This window comes from Pinus tabuliformis, chromosome 9 (genome assembly GCF_031772625.1).
Source record: "Pinus tabuliformis cultivar Carrire ecotype Pingquan chromosome 9, CPIR1, whole genome shotgun sequence".
Lineage (NCBI taxonomy): Eukaryota > Viridiplantae > Streptophyta > Pinopsida > Pinales > Pinaceae > Pinus > Pinus tabuliformis.
Window position 1 is genome coordinate 1549984531 of NC_142307.1, and position 8800 is coordinate 1549993330.

The following is an 8800-nucleotide window of genomic DNA, read 5'->3' on the forward strand; positions in this document are numbered from 1 at the left end:
AAATAATAGAAACGAATAATAGACATTCCAAGTGTAGTGGTGGTGTCAATAGACATCTTTAGCACTTAAGCACAATGACTAGGTATGTATGTATGTATGAATGATTAGGTACATAATATAAAACCTCAATATATGGGATCACACCCCTTATCCATCCATATAATTTGGATTTATGTGAGTAGGGTGGCTAATGTTAACTCTAATTTCTCAGTTATGTCGACTCGTCAATTGACTCCCCTTAATTGTTGGTTGCGTCTTCACGATGCATTACATCCAAGCCTTGAGCATAAGTTCAAGTGACGAAGAAAGAAGAAGGGCCTTCCACTTATATACAAAATGTTGGCACCATGATTAAGGAGAACATGGTAAACATTTTATCTAAAATTATTTCTCTTTATGAATAAACAAATAAGTGATTTGGTAGTTTTGAATTACATACTAGAGGCATAGGCTTTAAGTTGATGAAGAAGATAATCTATAGTGACTAAGGGCTTGGCAAGAAAAGGCAAGGGATTAAAATCCCCATTGTGGTAGAACCTACACAAACCACGAAGGCTTAGGTTTTGGTGGTGGAAAAGAGGAGAATGTGTGTGTGCTCCAAAGCTATTCAAGGCAATGTGCATTGTTGTACAAAAGGATGCATCCCACCTCTTAAGGCAAGTCTAGACCTAGGAGGTTCAAAGACCACCAAAATTAACTTTACTTTGTAAAGGCTCAACAAGAAGCACAACCAACAACTAAAGTTATATAAAGAACATGTCAGGTAAGAGGGGGTATTAATTCACCACTATAGTGATCTTGTGCAATCTCAATGGAGAGAAACGAAGAGAATTAAAATCAAGCAACTTAGCTTGAACAAACAATTAGAAGACCAAGCCAGCCAACAAGCTATAGAGAAAACTAAATAGGTATGAGCACGGAAATGAAACTCTCTTTTTTGCAAGAAGAAGTGCCATAAGGATGGATATAACTATTGGTATTCCAATGCATGTTTCTTTTATGGATGGAGAGGCCATCATAAGGCTTGATGTTGGAAGAGATAGTCCTTCATGAAAGAGTCAAAGTGTTTCAAGACATGGTAGAATCTTACGATCATTTCCCAAAGTCAAATGGAATTTGAAAGCAACCTGAACAAGGAGAAAGTTGATAGAAACCTCAATAATAGCAAGAACAACTATATCTATTGCAAATTGATTGGACATTAGGATGCCAAATGTTGGAGGTTATATCTCAATCTTCAATGAATAATTAAATAATCAAACCCAATAGAAGTTAGATATATGTGGACAAGGAATAATAAGGTATGCTTGGATATGGTGGTCAAAGAAGAGGTATCCAATGATAGCATACCAAAGAAGAGGTTAGTAGAGGAGAACCATCTTCAAAGGCAAGCTATATACCATTATAATATCTAGTTCCATATAAGGCATACATGAAATGCCATTGGGTTATGTTGAAAAGAGATCACATCAACAAATTTTCAGGACTAATGAACACTATGCAATTGGTACAAGCCCTAGTAAGAGAACCAATAGAGTTGAACTCAGTTTTGGATGCTACAATAATATTTTGATATCTTCATTTTTTGGTTGGAGATTTACAACTTTTGTATGGACCACTCCTATCATTTGCGAAGGCTAGTAGTAATAATGAAGGACAATTTGTGAATGTTAAAATACTAGTGCTTAGACGAGGTAATCTTAGGTTATGCGTTGGTACCTAAGCAATAATATCACACCTCATTCATTTCAATTTGCAACTCCAGAAGGTAGAATGACGGGTTAGAAGCCAAAGGTTTCTTTCTATAATTTCATTAATGCTCACAAGAGAGAAAGAATGAGAACAAAAGAAGGATCACATTGTTCCAAAGCTAGAATAAGTGTTTTTCACATTGGACAATGACAATTCCACAATGTTCAAAGACAATAGTCTACGTGCATATGACCAAAGTCTCTTTTAATTGGGAAGGAGTGATGATCAATAATGGGTCATGAACATTAAATATGAACTCATAATTGTTATCTTAATCCACTCCAATGAAGTGGAGGCTAACAAGACAATAAGAAAATAAAAACAATAATGCCACATGGCATATGCCTAATCAATTAGCTAGTGGAAGGTTGGATTGAAAATATTTTGACCATATCTTAGAAAATGAGTTTATAGTTTAATGAAATTTAGATTGTAGAGGTCGTCATTTGACCATTGGGAGAGAAAGTGCCATTATATTATAAACTAATATTTGAATTCACTCAAGCTGGCATGTATTTACATGTGTCCAACAAATTTCAACTCAAAATTTGTTCACCCTCCAATAGGAAAACACATTTGGTAGCTAAGAAAATTGGATGAAGAGTATAGGAGGGAAACACTTCTATAATTTAGGCATTGTATTTCTTCCATTGGATATGTTCGAGAGAGAGGCTAGTATTAGCATCAAGACCATTAATAGAGTTGTAAGGAGGCACAATATATTATGTAGAGAAGACATTAGATTTTACAATGCTCCAAGAGAGACATAATTTTGTAAATTTTTGTACATTAAAGTGATAAGAAATAATTTATCCTTCATGCCAAAATTCTTGCAATATAGGTTTATGTAGGGAAAATTTAGTTTTAGTGTGTGAATATATTTTCTCTGTTGTGTACTATGATTTGTTTGTTACTTTAAATTATTAAATGGAAAGTAAACACATCGACAAAATAAGAGATTGAGAATCTACTAGAAAGATATGAAATGTATAAGCATAGTCTTAAGCATCAATTTCCAAATACATGATTGTCAAAACAACATGTATTTTGGCTCAAGGAACATGTATCGCAATAGGAATAATATGAATTCAAATCATTAAACAATAGAGCAAAGTCCCATTGTGCAATATAACTTTAATTATGGGTTGTATTTCTTCCATTGGATATGTTCGAGAGAAAGACTAGTATTAGCATCAAGATCATTAATACAGTGGTAGGGAGGAACAATATATTATGTAGATAAGGCATTTGATTTTACAGTGCTCCAAGAGAGACATAATTTTGTAACTTTTTGTACATTAAAGTGATAAGATCTCACTTATCTTTCTTGTTGAAAATTTTAAAATTAGGTTTATGCAGGGAAAATTCAATTTTAACGTGTGAATGTATTTTCTTTATTGTGCACTATGATTTGTTTGTTACTTTAAATTATTGAATGGAAACTAAACATACCAACAAAATAAGAGTTTGAGAATATATTAGAAAGATAAGAAATGTATAAGCATAATCTTAGGCATGAATTTCCAAATACATGATTTCCAAAACAACATGTATTGTGGCTCAAGGAACATGTATCGCAATGGGAATAATATGAATTCAAATCATTAAACAATAAAGCAAAGTCCCACTGAGCAATAATACTTTAATTAAATAAATGAAAGATCTATGTTCATTGAACATGTTAGTCATAGGTTGAGTGACTATGGTTCAATATGGATAACACACAAATAAAATATTTTTGAACCACAAAAAAAATACACACAACTTGTTTGATATTGTCTTGTCTACAACAATGAAACCCAAAGAGATTTTACTTGCCCCTTATAATTCATTAATCTCTTGTGCATAAAAATTAACTATATACATGAACATATAGATAGAAAATGAACCTAAACTTTGCATTTTTTATGAATAAATTAATGTTCGCATTGTGCAAAACAAAATACACACAATGCATTGATGACAACCATTAACATAACATTGTAACACTCATACTTATTATGCATTCATATATTTTTCTCATTAAAAAACATATTAAAAAATACAAATATCCTCACAATTTCTCCCACTAATAAATCAATTATATATATATATATATAAATAAATAATTTACCTATAAACTAATTATCTCACCACCATTATTTAGAAATGAAAAAAATAAAAAAAATTAAACAATCATATATAAAAAAATTATTTAAAAATAAACTAATTACCTCATAACAATCATTTAAAAAAAACACTCGACTATACATTCAATATATATTTTTTAACCACCTTATTACCTAAATTATCTTTTTCAAATAAAGATTCAACAACATCATATATAAATAATATATAGGTACACATATTAAAGACCTCTTCACAAGCTAGAAACACACTCTCGAAAATCAATAAGCCATATGAGAAAATAATAAATCATATCTTAGATGGAATACATTTTAACCAATATTTTTTTTTAATAGTATATGAAGACTTTTGTTATGTAAATTTATTTATTTTTAATAAAATTTAAATAAAATATATATTTTGTGAGATTTTTTTTTATTAATTTTGATTTATTTTTTAGGATGACATACTTGTATATATTTTTAAATCTTTAAAATATATTTTTTAACTGATGATTTTGTTAATTTTTATAATAATAATAATAATAATATTAATATAAACAAAATACTCAAATATTATATATATAATTTATTTTTATTAAAAATAATTATTAAAATTATAGCTTTAAATTAATAATATTAATATTAATCTCACGATTAGGGTGCGAGTGGAGAACCGGATTCTATGGGATCTGTGCCATGGATAAAATTCTGAAGCAAAAGGATATTAAGGGGTTTCGTATCGACCCTCACACACTCGCCAACTTTTACAAGGTGGCTATACACATGCAAGGCATTACTGTAGAACAAAGAGACCAATGTGATAATTTCATCCTCAGATTTTATGTTGTGAGCTTGGATCGAGTAGGAGGTAATGCAATTGGTATGGTTACTGGTATAGTGGAACACTTTGGGGTACTCTTGAAGGCTCCTCTCGAAGCATGCCAACCTGGTGCAGAAGGTCTTTCCCTCTATCCTCTGGCGAACGTATCTACGTATGTTCTCTTAGTATATTCTCCCTTCCTTTTCCCTTCGCTTAATTACCCTCTGATAATTCATTGGAAAAGGACCTCTGGGAAAATGTTTTGGATTAGAAAGACTACATTCCAGAAAACTTGGAAGGAAAACGCTAGTTTTTCTAATGGACAATCTTGATTTGGTAGAATTGTTTCAGTTTGTTATGGTATTTTACTCTCCCGGATGGGCATGTATTTGGGGTTTGCACCTTTGGATTCAGTTTGTACTCTCTACATGGATGATTTAGTTTTATATCTTGTATTCTTGATGTTCCTGCTAATCTTTAGTGAAGGGGTCTTTTGCGAGAGTATTCACCCAAATGGATTTTGTGTTATGTCCTTCGAAGGCTCGGGGAGCCACTGATTGATGTTTCCAGCCTTTCTTAGTATACTCATATCATATTTGTGGGAAAAATTTTGTTTTATTGGCTTGTTGCTCATAGCTATGTGGAATTTTTTTTTTATACTCCTACAGGCTTCAATTCTCGATGCACACATTAGACCCTTAAACTAGATACTTGTATCGAGCTAGGGATTGTGGGTTACCATTTCAGGGTATTGTTTCATTATTGTGGCCAACAAATTCTCATTATGGCACAACCTTCCTCTGGTAGAGGCACCACAACAGGGGAAGATAGGGGATGGAGTTGACGTGATGGGCTCCAGCGTGGAGGCAGCTAGCCCCAACCACATCTAGCTCAGGGTCGGGGTTGTAAATCGACCTTTGGCCTTATTCATGAAGCGTCCCAGGCTTATCAGACTGGTACTCAACCTCAGATTTGATAACTCATATCTGGGTGGGAAGCAGAACTAAATCAACAGGTTGCACACGAAATTTGGGATGTCGAGGAATGGAACGAACTAGTGCCAGACCCTAGTCTTACTAGAGGTCGGTCCTCTCATTATAAACGAATTGTCTACCTCTATTGGCTAATGAAAAATATCGTGGCAATACCCGTGACAACTCCCGCAATTGGCCCGCCCAAGACTGATCTCAAACTTCAGGAAATTCATAAGGAATTCCAACTTATTCAACTCCAGATTCAGCAATAGAATGCCCACCTCAGCCACATAAAAAATGATATTCCTTGTCTCCCTCAGACAGAATTACCTGACTCGAGCACGAAAAATGCAACTCTTATGGACTCTTCTGATGATTAGTAGTATGCCATGCATAATTTGATTTTCAATTTTTGTTATGTATAGATGCAGGATTTGCAGACTTTGATACTATATCTTAGATATTTAGATATTAAGAGACTTAGAGATACTCAGACATATATAACTATGCTAGACAATCTTAAATTATTTTGCTTTTGGATGACTTATAATACGATAAGGTGGCCAATAGATCTGGTTTCCCAATGAACAGATTAAAACCACCTCACCAGCTAATCATAAATGTAATCTACTTTTTTTTAATAAATAAATGAAAAAAAAATCCTGCCAATATATATATATAAAATTAAATTTCATATGTTAAAATACTTTTATGATATTTAAAATATATAATATTAATAATATTTCTACAGTTTCATGCTATCGCAAATAAATCATTCTCATTTCACTTTGTTAATTTAAATATGAGAAACAACTTAACAATCCATTTAGAATATAAATGTGCAATGTTACTTACTGCTCCATTTATATTTCAACAATTAACTTTTGGAAAGTGGAAGCTAAAGTTAACATCGGTTTGCGGGAAAGAAATTATTGACATACTATACACAATAGATTTCACCATCCAGGGGTGGTGGCGCAGTTGGTTAGCGCGTAGGTCTCATAGCTTCTGAGAAATCCTGAGGTCGAGAGTTCGAGCCTCTCTCACCCCAATTACATTTTGAAATCCACACATAAAAACCATGGGTTTTTTGAAATCCACACATAAAAACCATGGGTTGTTAATGTTAGCATGCCTAATCGGCAAAGTTTACTCTATTATCTGGATATAACTGAAACGATATTCGGATTTATTTTGTATGTACCGAGGTTGAATCCTTTTGTGGGAAAAATGGTTCCGGGCCGATAGCTGGGCTGGTTGCCTGTATACAGTTCGATGGCCTTGGCCTTCATATCATCTCCTGGTTGTTGAAAACAGATGTTTTAGAAGATTTTATTTTATTTTATTTTATTTTTATATTTTTTTCCATATTTTTTTCCAAGTAAAAATATGATCAGAATTCAGTAAGGGTTGGTTCAAATTTAACCTATAAACTCTCTACAAATCAAATCTCCAGCAATCTTGATACTGAATTTATATATGTAATCAAAAAGTCTAGTATATGCTTTGATCTGCAGCAAATACTATAACTGAAACTATATTCGGATTCATTTGTATATACCGAGCTTAGTATCTCTTCAGAGACATCCGATAAAATTGAAACGATACAGAAAAGATTAGCATGGGCCCTGCGCAAGGATGACACCCACAGAAAAATCTTTTGGTTAAATCTTTTGTGGAAAGGTCCCGGGGCGATAGCTGGGCTGGTTGCCTGTATCATCTTCACCCATAAAAATCAGATCTTAGTTTTTTTCATTAATTCTGTTAAATTTACAGTTCCATGGCCTATCATCTCCTGTTTGTGGAAAATAGATGTTTGTGAGTATTTTTTTAAGTAGAATTTGATCAAGTTTTTTAATAGTAAGGATTTCTTCAAGTTTGACTGGTAAACTTTCTACAAATCAAGTGTCCAGCAATCCTAATACTGAATTTACATATATAATAGAAAAAACTAGTATATGTATATGTAAATAAAAAAACTTAGTTTCAAGAACAAAAATCAGAATTTGAAGAAAAGAAAAGGAAAAAAATAAATAGAGAAAGGTCCTTGGTTGTGGAAAATAGAAAAAAATAAATAGAGAAAGGTCCTTGGTTGTGGAAAATAGATGTGTAGGAGGTATTTTTTTCCTTAGTAAAATTTGATTGGGGTTTGTTCGAGTTTGACTTGTACTGAATACACATATGTAATAAAAAACCTAGTATACGTAATAAAAAACATAATTTAAGGAACAAAAATCAGAATTTGACCCCAAAAAAACAGAGAAGAAAGGTCCCTGTTGTGGAAAATAGATGTTTGGGAAAATTGATTTATTTTTATTTTTTTAAGTAAAATTTGGTAAAAAATTGTTAAATTTAACTTGTAACCTCTCTACAAATCAAATATCCAATAATCTTAATACTGAATTCACATATGTAATAAACAACCTAGTATAAAGAACAAAAATCTGAATTCGACCCAAAAAAAAATCCAGTAAAGCACAGAAAGACCTATCAAGGGGAGTAAGACAATTAGAGCCTCCACTGTTGAGGACCTAATCAGAGTCGTTTTCAAATTTATTCGAGAAAATGAAGACAGTGGGCAAAATGCAAGTACGATTTTGTTGTTGATTTTTTATTAAAAAAAAGGAAGTCCTTTCGATTCTGCGGCTAAGCTGGATGAACTTGAGGCTGTTTTAGTGTGTCAATGCCGGTTATGTTTCCTTGTTAAAAAAGACTCGTAAATTTTTTATTCGGATAATGATAAAAAAAAAATTGTTATACCGGAATCATTTTTGAGAGGTGGAAAACTTGTTTCGATGGTTATTGTGCTTTTGGGAGCTTTGGAACTATATGGGCATATTCTCTTTTCAGCGAGAGCTGCAATGGGAGCTGGAGAAAGTTCCTGGAGCTTTGAAGGGTATTTTTTTTGAGTTCCCACATTCCCCATGGTTGGGGAATACAAACTCTGTAGAGAAATACGCTGAACTGCCCAAAAAACATGAGCCTATGTTGAAACCTTCGAAGGAAGAAAGACCAAAGACATCTTGAACGCCAATATCCTTAATTGAGAAATTGGAGCAATCTCTTGATGGGTTATGAAGGGTGTGGCACCTTGATGTAAGGGCGATATTTGGGATGTCATGCTGATGAGTATTTCTTTTGTTGTT

The 8800-nt window shown here is 32.8% G+C and overlaps 2 non-coding genes across 2 annotated transcripts; both read left to right on the forward strand.

The window, feature by feature from the left end:
• Positions 1-6620: 6620 nt before the first annotated feature.
• Positions 6621-6705, forward strand: TRNAM-CAU (transfer RNA methionine (anticodon CAU)). The gene is given in 2 exon segments: positions 6621-6658; positions 6670-6705. It is a non-coding gene; the product is annotated as a tRNA-Met (tRNA).
• A 518-nt stretch (positions 6706-7223) lies between these two features.
• Positions 7224-7327, forward strand: LOC149154511 (U6 spliceosomal RNA). Its single transcript, XR_016263845.1, has one exon. It is a non-coding gene; the product is annotated as a U6 spliceosomal RNA (small nuclear RNA).
• Positions 7328-8800: the final 1473 nt, after the last annotated feature.